Below are 20,026 nucleotides of genomic sequence, written 5' to 3' on the forward strand. Positions count from 1 at the left end.
CTACAACCATCTATTCAACTACGACGTATTATTATTATTATTTGGAAGCTCGACATCTTTGGTTTCAAGATGATCATATATATCATATTATATATATCATATCAGTAAGTCTTAGGTTACAGTATGTATTTTATAAATACATTATGTATCATATAAATGGCCGGTACAGTATACAGTTTTATGAAAGGATGTGTTTTGACTTGGTTACAGAGGTAAAGCCGATGATATGTGTTCAAAGGCGATGGTTTTTCTCTAATACAAAAATATGCGTGGATGAATTAGTTAAATGATTTAGAACTTGGATAATACGTTGGCAGTTATTAGACCAACAATTCTGTTGTAGGTGAATAGCTGCATAATTATGAATCATTGGACAACTTATATTGAAAACACGTGAATTACGAATAACAGTCCTTAAGATGATGAAACATGAAGCAGCATAATATATATATATATATATATATATATATATATATATATATATATATATATATATATATATATATATATATATATATATATATAATATTAATAGAAATTTGTACTTTTGGCACACGAATACATCATTGAAATAACAGAATAATTTAGCATTTATACAACGATAACATGCAATGCTTATTAAGAAGTCTTAAGACACACCATCTCTTTCTTTCAATCTGAAAGTTCTATCGACACAAGAATGTTATTCATTTGTTCAGTGAAGCTTAACCCTTTGGGGAAATGAATAAAAATAAGTGACTAGTCAGCTGATATTAGAAGTGAATCAGTTATACTCAGTTTCCACTGTAATATCCTGTTTCAAGATATATTAAGCTAGTTTCAGATCTTTTCATTACAGGCAGAAGGTAATATTCACGGCTACTGACGATAACTTTGGTCTTCATAAAAATACTAAAATGATATTAAACTTGTCTGACAAATGACTAGCTATAACACTGGTCGTCATGAAAATGCTAAAGTGATATTAAACTTGTCAGACAGATGACTAGCAATAACTTTGGTCGTCATGAAAATACTAAAATGATATTAAACTTGTCAGACAAATGACTAGCTACAACTTTGGTCGCCATGTAAATACTAAAGTGATATTAAACTTGTCAGACAAATGACTAGCTGTAACTTTGGTCGCCATGTAAATACTAAAGTGATATTAAACTTGGCAGACAAATGACTAGCTACAACTTTGGTCGTCATGAAAATACTTAAGTGATATTAGACTTGTCAGAGAAATGACAATTGCACCATACGTGTGCTGGAATGATTTGTAAAGAGAATCTTTGGCCAAAAGATCACGAGTTATGATTTGTGTTTTTTTCACTATACTCGTATTAGGAAAGTTATCAAAGCCTTCTAAACGAAGAAAAACCATACGAAAACGAAAAACAAAAACAACGCACATCAAGTTTAAAGTGTTACAAATATATACTGAACATCGTACTGTCCGAATTTGAAATGCAAATAAATTATTGATGGAAATAAGAGGCATAAGAGAGAACATTCTATGCAAGTGTGCTTGAAGTTGACTGGGCTGGCAGGAAAAGTAAAAAAAATAATTACTGAAAATTATTCTCTCATTTACCTGCCAGTTAAATTGATACACACATTCATACACGGAGACACACAAATATATATATATATATATATATATATATATATATATATATATATATATATATATATATATATATATATATATATATAGAATTTAGTGCAATGCTGACCTTATGATGCAATATCACATTTACCATTTGAATTTCTCATAACAATATTTCACCGTGAGAGAAAAAAAATGCCTATTTTGTCCTAATATAAATATTGAAAAAACATTTCTATATGATCTGCCTTTTACCTTCTGCTGCTGAGTCTTTTGCATTTCATTTTCTTTATACACTTCAAAATGCCATGTAGATATGTATATACAATAATACAAACATAACTGCGTAATACATACACACACACAATATATTACTCTCACACGGAAACTCACTGATTACACGTATGCACAAACGTGTATATTTTACCACCTCAACCTCCGTCTGTTTATTATTTTTTTTCTAATAATTTTGGCTTCATAAACACGAATAAAAATAAAACACGTCTACTCTGACCAACAATTACGTTTGTATTTCACTGTGTTTTTCCTTCAACTGACGCATACATAAATTTCTTGATAACGCCTCAGAGATCGGAGGGTTTGTAGTACCTATAGCTTTCCTCAGGGAGAGGGAGGGAGGAGGGAGGAGGGAGGGAGGAGGGGAAGGTCGCTGTGCCTTTGTCCTTTAGTAGGGAGAGAGAGGGGTAAGGTCAAATGAGGCGAAAGAGGGTAGAGGGGAGTGGACTCGCTTTACTCAGGGAGGGAGGAGTAGGGGAGGGAAGGTCACTGCTCCTTTGTCCTATGGGAGGGGAGGGTAAGGTCAGATGAGGCTACAGGAGGGTAGGGAGTAGGGAGGGGTGGGAGGAGGGAAGGTCACTGAGCCTTCATCCTGTAGGAAGGAAAGGTGGAAGGGGGAAGTCAGATGAGGTCAAAGAGGGTAGGGGTAGGACGTAGGGGTTGGAGAGTGGGGAAGGGCTTGAATTCGTGTCTCCTTGTCGGGGCTATTCAAGCCATCTGCTATCTGGGTCCATAAATCTTCGAAGTGGTCTTCGTTCTGACCTTTTCCTTCCCCTTCAGGAGCAGAGGTTCCACGCCGCTCGGTTTGAACTTCCTGTTTGGAATGGCGTGGAAGGTTAGACGTCTGGATATTTTGAAAATGAATGGAAAACATTCTTCTTTTTTTGGAGAGGGTATATGAATTTTTAAAGTGAGAGAAAAGTACTCTTTTGGAGGGGGTATATTTTATGTGTTCGTTGAGGTAAAAAGATGAATTACCTTCTTAATTTGCTGGAATAAACAGAAGTATTCAACGTCTGAACTTTTGACAGTGGGAGAAAAATCATTCATTTTTGGAGAGGGTATACTTTATGAGTTCATTGAGGACGAAAGACAAATTGCCATCTAATTATGTTGGAATAAACAAATGAAGGAATAAACACCTGAGTTTTGAAAGAGAGAAGAAAAATATTCTTTAATCGGAGAGAATATATTTTATGTGATCGTTGAAAATAATATACAAATTACTTTCTAAAACTGTTGGAATAGAAAATATTATTTCATTACACACACTTTCCTGTGTTTTAGTGAAAGAGCAAACACATGAATTTTGAAAATGAGAAGAAACATATTCTTTTTCAAAGGATATATTTCAAGTGTTTATTGGTAACAAGAGACAAATGGCCTTCTAAACTCATTACAATATTTATACTACTTCATCACACGTGCTTTGCTGTGCGTGAATGGATTAACATTTTTGCTTTCATATTAATAAAGACAAGATTATCACCAGAATAATAAATACAACGACTTTGACTCAAGTGACTTTTTTTCGCTTTACTGAAAGTCATTGTTTCGTGGAACAAATAGGAACTATTTAATTCGTAGCTTGCATATTTATAGCTTTCATTTAGCTTCTTTTTTGTCTTCTGTGTTTAGCACTGTCCACTCCTTTGTCCAAAATAAGCATTCTACAGCAGCATAATAATAATAATAATAATAATAATAATAATAATAATAATAATAATAATAATAATAATAATAACCTACTGCATTGGAGTTGACGAGATTAAGCTTTTCGATGGTCTGAGAACGAATGAATGTTTTAAAGTATAGAAAATAATGTTTCTAATTCTTTTCTTCTTCTTTTTCTTGTAATTCGCCTTCCCACTCTACAGGTTGCCGAGCGGATGCTTAATCATGCATGCCTAAGACGTTAAGAGCAAATAAGAGTCGTTTATTTTATGCAAACTGCATCCTAAAAAACACGTAACTGTCTCTCCTTGAGTCTGGTGGAAGGGTAAAATGCAAAGCAAACGGCTGGTAACAGCGTACATAAAAGCTGATGGAGAGACGGACGTTTCTTTCAGCTAGCATACATTTATTTCTATTGGTATTTCTGTCCATTTGTACCTGTAATATAAAGGAGAGTTTTATTGTCTGAGGGAGGAAGTTTAATCGAAATAAAACAGAAAACAGACATGCATTAATCAAGCTTCATTACGAAAATACTGAACTAGGAGGCTTAAGTTGCTTCGTTTGTCGCCAATTTAAACGAAGTCTTTTTCTGGATGATTTCAAGACAATACTAGTACGTGAAAAAGAAATAATAATAATAATAATAATAATAATAATAATAATAATAATAATAATAATAATAATAATATTATTATTATTATTATTATTATTATTATTATTATTATTATTATTATTCTTTGCAGGAGACCAGTGAGCCGCACTTAGTGACTACCAAAATCTATTCTCAAACGAAAAGTGAAATCAGTCGCAACGTCTAGTTAAAGAAGCTCGACAGCTAAGTAAGCAACACACCAAAGGGGACGGAAGGAAAGTAACCCACTCAATCAATACTTACGCATAAGGGGAAAAAGGAACACCAATCACCAAAAGATTATTGGAGCGTATGTAAAGCCTCCACATACCATTATGGTACCCTCTCCCGTCCAGGTCCCAGATACGAAAGCACTGTAAACGAATTCGAATGGTTTCTCATTGTAAGGCTTTTGATAACACTGGTGAGTTTTTAGAGAATCCGGGAAATGGTCTAAGGAATTTGGCTAATCTGACTTCAGGGCTAATTCCGTTTCTCACTGTAAGGGTTTTGAAAACACTGGTGGGTTTTTACAGAAGTCAGAGGAGTGATCTAAGGGATTTGGCTAATCTGACTTCAGGGCTAATTCCGTTTCTCACTGTAAGGGTTTTGAAAACACTGGTGGGTTTTTACAGAAGTCAGAGGAGTGATCTAAGGGATTTGGCTAATCTGACTTCAGGGCTAATTCCGTTTCCCATTGTAAGGGTTTTGAAAACACTGGTGGGTTTTTACAGAATTCAGAGGAGTGATCTAAGGGATTTGGCTAATCTGACTTCAGAGCTAATTCCGTTTCTCACTGTAAGGGTTTGAAAACACTAGTGGGTTTTTACAGAAGTCAGGAGAGTGATCTAAGGGATTTGGCTAATCTGACTTCATGGCTAATTTCGTTTCCCACTGAAAGGGTTTTTAAAACACTGTTGGGTTTTTACAGAATTTAGGGGAATGATCTTATAAGGAATTTGGCTAACCTGACTTCACAGCTAATTCCGTTTCCCACTGTAAGGGTTTTGAAAACACCTGTGGGTTTTGACTAATGACTTTTTAAAAATTATTCTCCACCTGGGATGTCTGTGTTCACAGACGTTGTTGAGTATTTTATAAACAAAAATCAAGACGTTAATAAGCTACAAAATTGGAATAAATATGGTAATTACATAAATTAAAGAGTTAATGAGATACAATGTTGGAATAAATATGGTAATGACATAACTAACATCTAAAAGGAATATCGATGAGACTATTAACAATTTATGTAATATAAATGAATTTACATTTCTTATTTTTCACTTCATTCTTTTAACAGTTATACGTAAACAGAATCTTGCTCTTGAATAGCGAGAGAAATATGATAAAAAAATTTTTATAAAAAGAATGACATAAGGTACATATGCTTTATCAGAGTCAAACAGAATGTGTCAATTTAAATACACGAAAAATGACTTTATTATTTCCTGCTTATCATTTATTATTAGGTATTATTACCTTAGCGACTTGCAACCAGGTAGAATAGTCCTTATGGTGCTCCATTTGGATGAAGAGCAGGAAGGTCTGCCCGCTCGTCTCTGGGAAAAACCCCTCTTGGCAGGGGCTGCGTGTGTGGTCCATTACAGTCCCTCTCCGAAGCATGTCTTGCAATAGTTCTTCGTAGGCGTCTTTTTTGAGGCTGGGTAAAAAAAGAGAAATATATATATTATATTATATATATATATATATATATATATATATATATATATATATATATATATATATATATATATATATATATATATAAATCTACCGGTCACTTTTTACCAGATACGCATGTAATTGTAATAACTGCAATGCTCTCTTAACTTCTCGAATTCTTTACACTTTTTGGATACGCTTGTCACTACAAAGCCTTAGATCCAAATGGAAGAATATGAAGTAACTCTGATGTCCAGTAGCAGGATTCGAACCCGCATCCAGAGTATCAGAACGATAGACAGAGAGATAGACAACAATATTCACTCATCAGAATAATGTCACTAATCAACACTTGTCGTCATTTCACTTAAATCTATATAATCAGAAACTGTCAACCTAATGTTTTTGCCCAAAAACATTACCCAGGACCTTACCTGTCTAAGTCCCTAAGCTCCACGTAAGCTAAAGTGTTGAAAGAATGCTTCTTGAAGTAAGTGTCTTGGAAATAAGAATTCATATTGAGTCCTGATGACCCAAAGTGGTAGGTTCTGGAGACGTCAGGTACTATGCACTCTCTCCCTCTCCGGATGTCATCCAGTCTCATCCACATGTCCCAGTCCCACATCTGTGATGGATGAAGTGAGGATATCAATTTAGGTTAGATGGTGGTTCCACAGGCCTACTTTTATTATAGAGTTGCATTGTTACTGAGTAAAGCTGACATAACAGTAATAATTTCCATTTGCTTTTTTGGTAATGACGCGATCATAGATTCCTTTACAAATTGTTTTTCACTTTCACTTGAAAATGCAATTCTTGAAATGAAGCATCAAAGGAACCTGGGTAGAATTTTAAATGAATTCCATTCATAAGTACTAACTAAACTTGAATTTCATTTATATTACGAATTATTTAGGCAAATCTTAAATTAAAATGTGATTACACAGTCAAAAAGTTCAAGATACAAAACAGAAGCAAGTTGACTAAGCTTACGAAACCATTGCATTTACCAGTAACCTTCTGATATGGAACAAAACTCGTCAGTTAAACTTTAACTACAACTAATATCAATAAATATCCACTAATTTACATTACAATCCAAACCGACAATCAACGAAGTCTCATTAATTTGATGAAACTTGCTAAAGTACACTTCCTCAACAACCTTTTCAGGAGTTGGCCACTTGGGTTCAAGTTCCTCCTTGTAGAGGGACCTCTTCAGTATCCAGCCCAGGCCTGGCATAGTCTCCACCCTGTAAAGCAAGGCTGGATCTCCGCTCGTGTGCTCGTAGCCTTGGTCGTTCCAGGCACTGACGCAGTACACGGTTGGGTCCTCCTCTATCAGTCTCAGAGTCTGGCTGAAGTAGCTATGAGGAATGGCAGAGTATCTCTTTACTATTAATGTCAGTACTGAAACTAATGCTGCTGGTGCTTGTGCTAGAGTAGGTGTTTCTGATGTTATTATTGATTTAACTTTAACTTTACAGTTCTCGTCAAACTCGTCCTGTTATTTGGAGATCAACGATGGAACTCTTGTGCAGAAATCTTTCACAGTTTTATAGTACTAGAATCAATACCGGGACGGCTATCTCTTTTACTCTAATCATATCTCTTTTCGGGTTACTTTAGTTCCTTCTAAGTAACTAATATTAGCACAATAACGCCTCGCTGCAGTAGCATTAACAACAAAGGACATAAAAATATTGCAATATGGCTAATGATAATATATTACCTTCTCAACTGATAACTATGACATTGTCACTGAAAATTTTTTACATACGAACAGCAGTCTGCAAGTTGCCTAAGTACTTGAAAGAGTGCAAAAAATAATCAACTACTCTTGTAACCTACAGAATCATTGGTACTCCAAATCACACGTAAATTTAAGAAGAACGACGCGAGTTTTTCAGACAGAAAGAACCACAAACCTGAAGAAATCGGGAGAAACGTCCAGATCTTCCTCCAGAATGATGGCGTATCGAGATGAGGGGAAGATATTGAAGGTAGCTGTCAGGGATGCTTTGTAATGCTGAGCTATTCTCGCGTTCCTCGACTGAAATGAGACAAGAAACAGTTTCCTCAGCAGAAATGAGAAACAGTTTTTCGACTGGAATGTGACTTAGACCAGGGGGAGGGGGGAAGGCGCATACGGTAGCTGATTTAGAAAAATAAAGGTTCATACACGCACCAATTATATAGACACCTAAATGTACACATACATTAACTAATATTCGATATGTATATATATATATATATATATATATATATATATATATATATATATATATATAAATATAAATAGGCTACATATAAATACAAGTATATAAATATATAAATACATATATATCTATATATGTATATATAATATTTTAGTCTCTCACCAAATTAATATACACAGACACATTAACTAATACTCGACATGTTTACGTAAGTGTAATATTCAAGAGTCTCTAACCATATTAATATACACAAACACACGAATTAGTACTCGATATGTATAAATAAATGTGATATCCGGAATATCTCACCATATTAATATACACACATTAACTCATATTCAATATATATAAATGAATAAAAAATTCAGTCTCTCACCACATAAATTTAAACATTAACTAACACTCTATATCTGTAAATGAATATAACGGCAGTATCTCACCCCAAGGGAGTATGCTGGATCCCTCTCAGTCCGAAGAGTTTGGCGACAGCCAGCGGTTCCTCGTAGTACCCGTCGATGAAAACGGTAATCATTTCGGGATTGACCCCCGAGGCGGCCAGCAGAGAACGCAGGGACCTGTCGGGGAAATATAAACAGGAGATCAAACGGACTCGGAAATGAGTCTCGGAACGAGGCGAAAAAAAAATGGGATTGTCTGAAGCAAGGTCTATAGACCTTGGTCTGAAGTTCGTCTTATAAGGCTTGCTGCGTCGAGATTTGGGATGGTTGCGTGATTGGCTTTCTTGGGTTGGTGTCTCTCTCTCTCTCTCTCTCTCTCTCTCTCTCTCTCTCTCTCTCTCTCTCTCTAGAACACTATCAGTATTATCTTTCCATTCAGTTGTATCCTAAAATATTCTTGTTATATTCTATATTATCGGGTAGAAACATAAGATGTTTAACATATTCACATCAAAATGCTTGAACAAGGAAAATTAGAATATACTGAGGGCAGTAAGAATAATTCCTACCCTTCAGATTTGAAGCCTAAGATATCAAAACAATATGAATGGTCTTGTTATAATCCACATTATACGACGCTTAGCACATTCACATATGAAATATTTAAATGAGCAAAGCAGAAAAGAATCTACTCTCACAATACCGTCTGATACTGCCTTATCATATACGACATAAAAATAAATACTAGTCAATAAATTTCAGTGTTTGAGTAATGCCGAGCAAATGCAAAATATTGATACATGAAAAGATCTTGTACACGGCAAATTGAGTAACGAAAGTATTACTCTCTAGTTGTTTATAGTATAAAGTAGGTTCTAAGCAACAAAAGTATTTACACAATAATAGTAAAGAATGTAAAGTACATTCTATAACATCCTTACGATGGTTTACATAATATTCTATCAGAAAGAACAAAAAGATACTAAGATCTGGAAATACATTCGGTGCCCCACGCATGCGCAAAAGTATCAGTACTTTAGCAATTAGTTTCTTGCTGTGCATCAATACAAGGGAAAAGTAATGAACTTCCTGCTTACCTATATAGATAATGTGGACGGTTGCTAGCAATTATGGCTACGGGGACATCGTGAACTTGGTTGTTGAGGAGCTGAAAGGAAGAAAAAAAAATAAAGTTGACTTAGAAAAGCTATGATTTCGAAGCATGGAAAATGTTCAGCGTATATTAATGACTCATTTTCTCTCAAATCTGAAAATTGCTTACAGATGTATATAGGTACGTAGTAGGGAACAGATAGACTATCTATCTATCTATATATTATATATATATATATATATATATATATATATATATATATATATATATATATTATATTATATATTTATGTCTATATGTTCCCTACTACGTAACTATATATATACATCTTTAGGTAACTTTCAGATAGCTGAGAGAAATCACTTAAGTCAATATATATATATATATATATATATATATATATATATATATATATATATATATATATATATATATATATATATATATATAAGAGCTCTACATTTTAGCAAGTAAACATAGATACAGTTTACCAAACAACCAGTTATCAACCAAATGTCATAACCAAACTTTATTATTCCACATAAATTCAATTACCTCTCATAAGACGCACAAAGCATCAATCTCACACCCGCTAAACATAGCGAACTCAGCGCAAACCAAAGTCGGGAATAAGGAGACCAAAGACAATGAACGAAACAAGTAAATAAACGCTAATAGAATCGCGCCACTTATCAGAAATGACTATAACCAGATTCTCCATCCCGTCCGTAATGGGGAGGTACCTAGGGAGAGGAAATTACCTCGCCATTATCTCACAACACGGGAAAGAAATCAAGGAATTGCTGTTGGACGTGGTGGCCATTGGAGAATGAATTATTAAGGGAAGTGGGAGAAGAGATGAAGGGTTGGCGAGTGTGCGTGTGTGTGTGCGTGTGTGTCTGTATCCGTTTACGTGCGATGGGATAAATGTAATAAATGGAATTGGTCGAGGGAAGAGATAAGGGAGAAATAGATTTGCTGTTTTGATGATGATAATAATAATAATCGCCTTGACTTAGAGAGAAATTGCTTCGATGACACGCTGAGAGTGAATATATAAATAGCGACATCATGCTAAGGTGTCTTCGAGCAACTTACGAACGACTGGAGGCGCATGCGCACACGTGGCTACACGAGAACTTTATCAGAACTTGAAGCCTTCATTTACAAACACCCTTTCGTACAAATATCTATAGCTGAGTGATGCCTGCGCGCCAGGCTATATAGTACCCATATGTAGCCCAGGCCTGCATACCTCGGTCCCTTGATTGGTCAAGCTTCATAACAAAATCATAGCGATAACAAATGATAACATATCAAATGTACAAAGCGACAACAATTTCGTAAAAATTGAAGAGTCAAGTTACCAAATGTATACTTAAATTTTTTTCTGTACATATGAAAGAATCTATTGAAATATTCCTCAACAATGATTTAAAGGATTAACATATCAATCAATAATAAAATCTGAGTGGAACTTCCTTGTTTCTCTACCCCGGGTTGGGGCGGGGTAGATAGGGCAATGGGGGCCCGGTAAGGGAGGCTATGACACATCCACCCTCCTCCTGAAAACCTGTTTGTCCGCACCAGGTGGGGGCGGGGTAGGTAGGGGAGACATGACACATCCACCCTCCTCCTGAAAACCTGTTTGTCCGGCCCGGGTGGGGTTGGGGTAGGTAGGGGATCGGGAGGGTAGGGGAGACATGATGGGCAGCGCCGGGTTCCAGCGTAGCGCGCGCCTTCAAGTTTCTGAATATTACGGATCGATGCTGTTCCTGAATGTCCTAAGTACTTAATCATTTTCGAATTCACTATTCATTAGGAAACTCTAATGAATGGAGTAAACGAAGGCTTTTTATATAGTAATTTTGCTGGCGCTTACAAGATCTCGCTCAATTGTCTTCGACTTTTATTGTTTACCAATACTTTCTCCCTATTTTCGGTCTCTCTCTCTCTCCTCCTCCTCCCCTCTCTCTCTCTCTCTTATATATATATATATATATATATATATATATATATATATATATATATATATATATATATATATACATATGTATACACACACACATATATATATATACTGTATATATATAAACGTCATATGATTTTTTGAAATTATTCATACTTATCATTATCATTACTATTTACTTACTGGTTCCGTAGTGAAATCCAACGGTGCAGGTTCGGTACACGAACAGACCGAGCCGTAACCTTCTATATGGCTGCAGAAATCCCTCCTCCTTCTGTGTTCCTCCGTGTCCGGCCAGTCGCATTCGCTTTCTGAAATGGAGAGAGCGTTGGGAATAAATAGATTACGATTGGTAAATAATTCCATCTGTTTTTCTTAAGTATCTCCTGAGACGTCTTATGTTCCTCGTGGCACGCTTTGAATCTCTCTCTCTCAAAGAAGATTCTGTAAATTCACAAGTTTTCTCTCCGTATCTCTTCACCAGTCTCTCTCTCTCTCTCAAAGACGACTCTAATGCACGATTTCTCCTTAGCTCTCCATCAGTCTGTCTTTCTCTGATTCGCAGGTTCTCTCTCTCTCTCTCTCTCTCTCTCTCTCTCTCTCTCTCTCTCTCTCTCTCTCTCTCTCTCTCACAGAAGATTTGCAAATTTCTAAGTTCTCTTTCCTTAATACTCTCTCTCTCTCAAAGACGAATCCAATGCACGATTTCTCCTTACCTCTCCATCAGTCTGTCTTTCTCTCTGTCTGTCTGTCTCTCAAAGATTCTCTGATTCACAAGTTCTCTCTCTCTCTCTCTCTCTCTGAAATAAGATTTGCAAATTTCTAAGTTCTCTTTCCTTAGTTCTCTTTCTCTCTCTCTCTCTCTCACAAAGACGACGCGAATGCACGATTTCTCCTTATCTCTCCACCAGGCTGTCTGTCTATCTGTCTCAAAGATTCTCTGATTCACAAGTTCTCTCTCTCTCTCTCTCTCTCTCTCTCTCTCTCTCTCTCTCTCTCTCTCTGCAAAACTTCACTGAGGAACCTACCTTCCAGAGTAACAAGAGGGACCTCTGTCCTGAGCATAACAGGTGTGCCCCAGGTGTTAAAATCAGGGCTGTGAGACAGCTGTTCCCCGTAGACACGCCCGCCTTTCACGCTCACAAACGCCCACATGTCCCGCCATCCCAACTCGTGGGCGTGGCTGCTGCCCAGACGCCTTATGGCCTCACGGCCGCTCCCTTTCATTTGGAAGGTGCCCTCGTCCTGTCGAATTGAGTTGAATATAGAATTAAGGAAAGGCCAAGTGCTTGGACCTATGAGGCCATTCTGCGCTGAAACGGAAACTGAAAGTGAAAAAATAGTGAAAAGGTGAACCTATTCTATTTTGAAAGTTATAAACCTGGCAATAACGATCATGCTTTTGTTTTTTTTTTGTGAGATGTTTAGATAATTCCCCATTGCTTTTATCATAAATTCTTTTATTAGAAGTGTACGTAAACATAATTTAAAAAAAAAATTAGAAGCTTAGGTAAATATAATCGAAATTCAAATGGAACTTTCTATGGGGAAGGGCTACATTAAATTTCATCTGATATTTTGTGCAATATTCAATTTTACGGTGCATAAAGTGGTAGAAAGTGTCAAGTACTTGATACCTGTATCGAGCGGCAGGAATAATCTCTAACATAGTTAAAAAAATAAAAATTAAAAACTATAATTCACCTTATTTACTCCACTCTCGATAAATGTCACACAGATTCAAAAGGGAGAGTATAGGTTTCCCTTTTATCATAAATCAGTTTTAAATTACCTTCGTTTCCGAGTTGCAGTTTAATCTATTTTTGAAACAGGCCAATACGGCTTACTGTAGTGAAAGAAAAATACTTATTCTTTAAACAAAAAAAACCACTTTGGTTTTATTGGAAAGGTATTTATATATCAGTTACAGAGCGAACATCTTAATTCATCGTTCAATAGTGATTTTGTTCAGTCAGTCACAATATCCTTTTTGAAATTTAATAAAAGCATTATCATACTAAGACATAATTACGAGCGGTTGGACCTCATTAGCAGCTTATAAACAAAGATAACTGTGGTCTAATTAATATTCCCACTTTGAAACCACAGCATCTACAAACAGCCTGTTACTGAGATCTCTCGAGCCACTGTGCAAAATTAATCACAATTGATCTAAGCAAGATACACCTAATTTCGGATTAATCAAAATTAATCTATGAAAGATGCAACTAATTTCAGATTAATCAAAATTAATCTAAGGAAGAGTCACCTAATTTCAGATTAATCAAAATTAATCTAAGGAAGATACACTTAATTTCAAATTAACCAAAATCAATATCTAAGGAAGATACAAATAATTTCAGATTAATAAATATTAATCTAAGGAAGATACACCTAATTTCAGATTAACCAAAATTAATCTAAGGAAGATACACCTAATTTCAGATTAATAAATATTAATCTAAGGAAGATACATCTAATTTCAGATTAATCAAAATTAATCTAAGGAAGATACACCTAATTTCAGATTAACCAAAATTAATCTAAGGAAGATACACCTAATTTCAGATTAACCAAAATTAATATCTAAGGAAGATACGCCTAATTTCAGATTAACCAAAATTAATATCTAAGGAAGATACACCTAATTTGAGCAGCATAATATACCACGCAATGTCTTAAGGCTAGGATCGATCAGGCGATATCCAATCTTCTCTTCATAACTTGAAACGTGTCAAGTCTAAGCCTAAGGCTCTTTTGCGAAGAAAGGAAGAGAGAGAGAGAGAGAGAGAGAGAGAGAGAGAGAGAGAGAGAGAGAGAGAGAGAGAGAGAGAGAGAGAGAGAGAGAGCTCGGGGGCGCGCAGAGGAAGGACTTGGTGCTGAAGTTACCAACAGGAGAGCGTTAATTACGTTTAGCCCAAGGTCTTTTTCCCTGCTTGGAGAGAGAAGCTGATAAAAGATTCACCTCTTGGAACTCACAGCTTATTCTCCAAAATCCGGAGAATGGGACTTTTTAGCGTCAATGTGTTTCCAGGACTTTTATTGTGCGTGGTCTTTTTAGAAATGAACAATGGAATTTCCTCTCCAGAGTAAAATAGACTTTATCACAATATCATCTCTGCAAGAAAAGGTAGATGTCTTTTACGTGATATACATTTTCCCCGAAAACTGCCTCGGTGTTTGCTGCATAATTCATAACTCTATATTACAGTAATTACATTTCATTAAATTAATGAACACTCGAATTTCCTGTAAAAAGTAAAAATAGACTTTATGACAAAATCACTACTTAATATCATTACTCAGATATCTTTTACGTGATATGATTCCACAAATTACCTCGGTATTTGCTAAATAATTCAAGAACTCGATATTACTGTAATTACATTTCATTACATTCATGGGCAATGGAAGTTCCTGTATTAAGTAAAATAAACTTTTTCGACAATATCATTGTCCTTAGATAAGACAGATATCTTTTGAGTGATAAATGTTTTCCCCAAAATCACCTCGGTATTTACTAAATAGCTCAAGAACCCGACAGTACAGTAATTAAATTTCATTACATCTGTAACCTGAACGAATTTTATGTCACCTACGAGCCTTTCTTTTCCTGTCTGTAACTTTCATATGTCAACGACACGTCGATGAAAGTGGGGTTATCTTCTGAATAATAATAATAATAATAATAATAATAATAATAATAATAATAATAATAATAATAATAATAAGACAAAGGCCATTGTGGGCTTCTTCCATATAAACAGGGGTATCTTCCGCATAATAATAATAATAATAATAATAATAATAATAATAATAATAATAATAATAATAATAATAATGACTCTGGACCGAATCGTCTCATGAACTGTGACATAACCGTACGTATTTATCCAAAACAGCCTCTTAAGATTTCAATTGTCTATGCTCTGAAATTGCCCAGTCAGCATAATACAGTCACCTCACAGAAAACGGAAATCTGAAAGAAAACGGGACTCCCAAACAGCAATTAAAATCTCCTCCATTATTCAGGGACCTCAGGAGCGAGCGCGCCTGTCAAGACAGATCCTACGGGACGCTTACCTTAATGGCTAACACGAGAATCCTTCCAGGGGACACCATGTTGAGGAATAGGGTCATGGCCTCGTCCTCGTGGGGGGAATAGGTGTCGAAGACCCTTTGAGCCATGACAGCTCCGCTCGCTTGGTGTAGGACCAAGACGTGGATCCCTCTGCCCTTGTGGCTGTCACTCTCCTCCACGATCTGGAGAGAGAGAGAGAGAGAGAGAGAGAGAGAGAGAGAGAGAGAGAGAGAGAGAGAGAGAGAGAGAGAGATTAATTTGACGTTTGTACTGACACTACAAAGTACGTCATTTACAAATAGGATTTGTTATAATTATGCTTTGACCTTCAATATGTTTTAATAAATAAAATGTTAGTAGATATTAAATGGCATTCAATAATCTTTGAAGAAATAATGATAATAATAATAATAATAATAATAATAATAATAATAATAATAATAATAATAATAATAATAATAATAATAATAACAACAACTTTCATCTCATAATGATATTACTAATTACTGTCGCAACACAAAGAAGCTACATCGATTCTACACCCAAGAAGTTAAGGAGAAATTAAATCCATCAGTAATTCTAAAATCCAGTTTCCATATCTCTAGTCAGTGAAAAACTAATCTGTTATGGTTAAGAAAAAAAAAATACTTTATAAGAAATATATTGCCAAAGAACTTTTATGTTGAACTGGTGGCCTATAATCCACATAGAATATTTGACATTTACTTCCAAATGATTTATGAAGTTACGTGGAAGGGTTTGTGAATCACATACTACTATACACACCCCACACATACGCATTTACACAAACACAAACCTATATGTGTTTATTTGTCAATAAGTATATTGCTACCCAGAATGATCAAAATACAACTCCAAACTTATCAAGAAGCACTCTGCACATTTCCGCGATTTATATAAGAAACTTTTCTATTGTGCAATAAAACAAGAGAAGAGAATCACGATACCAAAAATGTCCATAAAAATCTTCTAATATTAGATATTATATAAAACTTCCACGACAACGCTAAGAAGAAACTCCACTGAATAAAATAGAAGGATAACATTTTCTTTTGGTAGTGACTGTCACAACTCCCTGTCGTCTACGCAAGGCAAATCAACATGAACAAGCTGGACTGAAATATTTAGGGCAGCATCAAGTTAGGAAAAACATACGTCTAACTTTCATAACCGTGGCAAGATATATCATTATGATTTGTCGTACTTTTTCCTTCACCAACTTGGTAAATAGATTAGTGGGTACATTTCCAAAGAAGGAGAGGAAATACGGGGTCATAAATTATGGCTGCATCTGCTGACCTGCGGGAGAGGAGGAATCATCAATTCGACATTCGTCAGAAAATTTTTATTATTATTTCTTTTTTGAGGTTGATTTATAGGATTTATTGCTCTGGCGTTGCTTCTGGAATTAGAGGGTTCTTTCTTAAGTTTTCTTTCTGGTATCTTCATGTAGTTTATTTCAGAAACAATATTTTAAAAGACGAAAATCATGTCTGTTACAGTTTGGGATTTTAGGATTAAGTTACACTTCTCTCTCTCTCCTCAGTCTTCTAACCAGCGTGGGTTCTAATCCCATCGAAAGGGGGGGAATTTCTAAAGTGGTTTCCTTTGGGATTTCAAGGCTTTCAGTAAAAAGCACATACAAGAACATTATGAAATGGATAAGTCGATAGGTCATTCTGGTCACTGTAATTCCTTAAGGATATTCTTAAAGATAATCTCAAAAGTAATTCAATGAAACTTGTGTATTTTACATATTTATCGCAATGAAGAAGAGTACTCATATATAACATATTAATAAGTGAGTACACGTAAAGGTTATATTTATAAAAAATTTCCTGTAGTTATATTACACCTTTACTTCTTGTTATTGTTAAAAATAAAATCATTTAATGAACAAGCAATATTAACACTTTTTACCTATGACACAAGGCAATCTATGAATATAACTTGAATTTTACATTACAAAAAAAAAAAAAAATAAATAAAATGCTAAATAAAAAAAATGCGATGACAGAAAAGCGCCAGAGGCATTCGTTTTTTTTTAAGGACGAAAACGCAACATTTTCGTTTTCATATTACAAATCTGTATGAAATTAGAATTATTTGTACCCAGAATTAAAGCCTCTCTTTCTCTTCCTCTCTCTCTCTCACTCTTGCTCACTCACTGTCTCTCTCTCTCTCTCTCTCTCTCTTTCTCTTTTGTTCACTCTCTCACTTTTGCTCAAACACACACAAACACACCCACCCTCTGCCTCTCTTGCTCACTCACTGTCTCTCTCTCCCTTGCTCATTCTCTCTCTCTCTCTCTTGTTCACTCTCTCTCACTCTTGCTCAGACACACACACACACACACACACACACACCCTCTACCTCTCTTCCTCACTCACTGTCTTTTTCTCTTTTATGCTCACTCACTCTCTTTCTCATTCACTCTCTCTTGCTAACTCACTCTCTTTCTCTCTCTCTCTCTCTCTCTCTCTCTCTCCCCCCAGCAAGTGTGTGGCTTTTAAAGCAATTTCCCTCTGGGGTAATTCGCACAGGCGAAATGATATTCAAAGAATTTTAGTATTTCGGTAATTTTTGTAATTCTGTAATTACATAACATATGACTGATGGAATAATTCCTGAATTCCTCTTACCAGTTACTTAAGCTTAAAAAAGACTTATGAAGAACTGAGACTATTAGACTTTGTTAGACTTATTCGATTTTTAGAATTTATTAAACTTTGCTAGACTTTATTAGAATTTATTAAACTTCATTAGACTTTGCTAGACTTTATTAGATTTTTAGACTTTATTATATTTTATTAGACTTTGTTAGACTTTTAGACTTTACTAGACTTACCGTAGCGCCATCGACCGTGACGGCCACCCTATTTTGACTCGAGATGACGTCGACGGTCAGAGTCTTCGGAGGTGATTCCTGAAGGCGGAGGTTGTTCCTCCGCCCTACGCCTGCGCCTCCGCCGTCTCCGTCACTCTCTGGAAAAGGAGGGTCATATATACAAATATGTATATATATATACATATATACATTATATATATATAGATATATATACACGTGCGTATATGCATACATTTCTAAAATAACTCGCTCATGTAGAAATTTATACATTGTAAAAACAAATACATAAAATTTTATTTTCTCACGTTCCTCATTAACAAGACCTCACCGAAATAGCTAATAAAACTTCCACGATCCTTTAAAAAAACAAAATAATTCTTCATTTAAAATTCAATGAATAAAAAATTCAGGTTAAACAAGATGCTCGTACGGTACCTGTATTGATCATGGGTGCTCGAAGCTGCCGTGTTTTATCCACTATGAAGGAAACATTGATGATGATGGTAGCTACAAGCACAAGCATCAGCGCACACTGGAAGGAAAGATATTAATAATTGCTTGTTAACTCAACCTGCTATTTGAATAATCTAAGAGTCGGAGGAATGTTGTTTAAACGAGTAGTGTGCTTAAATAAATACATGAGAAATGCGAGGTTATGTTTTTTTTTTATCTTTATACTTTTTCTCCTATGATTTAGTTATTATCTCATCCCATTTTCATTTTTACGTTGGTTTATCTTCCTTGCTTTAATTTATTCTCAGGACCATGACATTCCTTAGAAATATATTTTGAATATTTCTCCATTTTCAAACACTTTCAAATTCCCTCAAGTCCTATACATTTAACCTTCATTCATGTATTGAATAATGTTTAATTTTTCAAAATAAACAATAAACTTCAATTTCTATGAAAACTGTTTCATGAATCTCCCCGCAAAATCTTGTACTTTGCACGCGTCTCACAGGCTGCTTTTTATCTCCCCTCCAACTTTGCTCTCTGTGCTGTCCCCACTGGATATTTTCTACAGATACTATTTTGGTCCCTATCCCAGTGAGCTGAATGACAGAATGACCGAGTACCAGCCTCTAAACTCTCAACACAAACGAGACATGCCCCAATCCCAAAATAAGTTGTTGCAGAATCCTGTCAAGAGTCAACGACGCACGAATAACTTAGCTCTCTGTGCCGTAAGGTGTCTCCACAGGATCTTCTCTACAGATACTATTTTGGTCCCTATCCCAGTGAGCTGAATGACCGAGAACCAGCCTCTAAACTCTCAACGGGACATGCCCCAATCTCAAAATAAGTTGTTGCAGAATCAACGAAGCACCAGATCCCAGATTTCTCAATCGGGGAGAGAGGCTCATTCAATAATCTAAGGGAAACCTCAAAATACAAGAACCGGCTCATGTGGAGAGAACTCGAAGGGTGAGCAGGTAAATGTAGAAATCGGATGAATAAGAGAGAACTTGGGGAGGCGACTGGGGATGACAATTTGTTGAAGAAATTTGA

General features: G+C 35.5%; 1 pseudogene; it reads right to left on the minus strand.

The window, feature by feature from the left end:
• Window positions 1–2,474: 2,474 nt before the first annotated feature.
• The window catches only part of LOC136850816 (protein O-linked-mannose beta-1,2-N-acetylglucosaminyltransferase 1-like), a 24,055-nt pseudogene continuing 6,503 nt past the window's right edge, over window positions 2,475–20,026 (minus strand).

Source organism: Macrobrachium rosenbergii, chromosome 22 (assembly GCF_040412425.1).
Source record: "Macrobrachium rosenbergii isolate ZJJX-2024 chromosome 22, ASM4041242v1, whole genome shotgun sequence".
Classification (NCBI taxonomy): Eukaryota; Metazoa; Arthropoda; class Malacostraca; order Decapoda; family Palaemonidae; genus Macrobrachium; species Macrobrachium rosenbergii.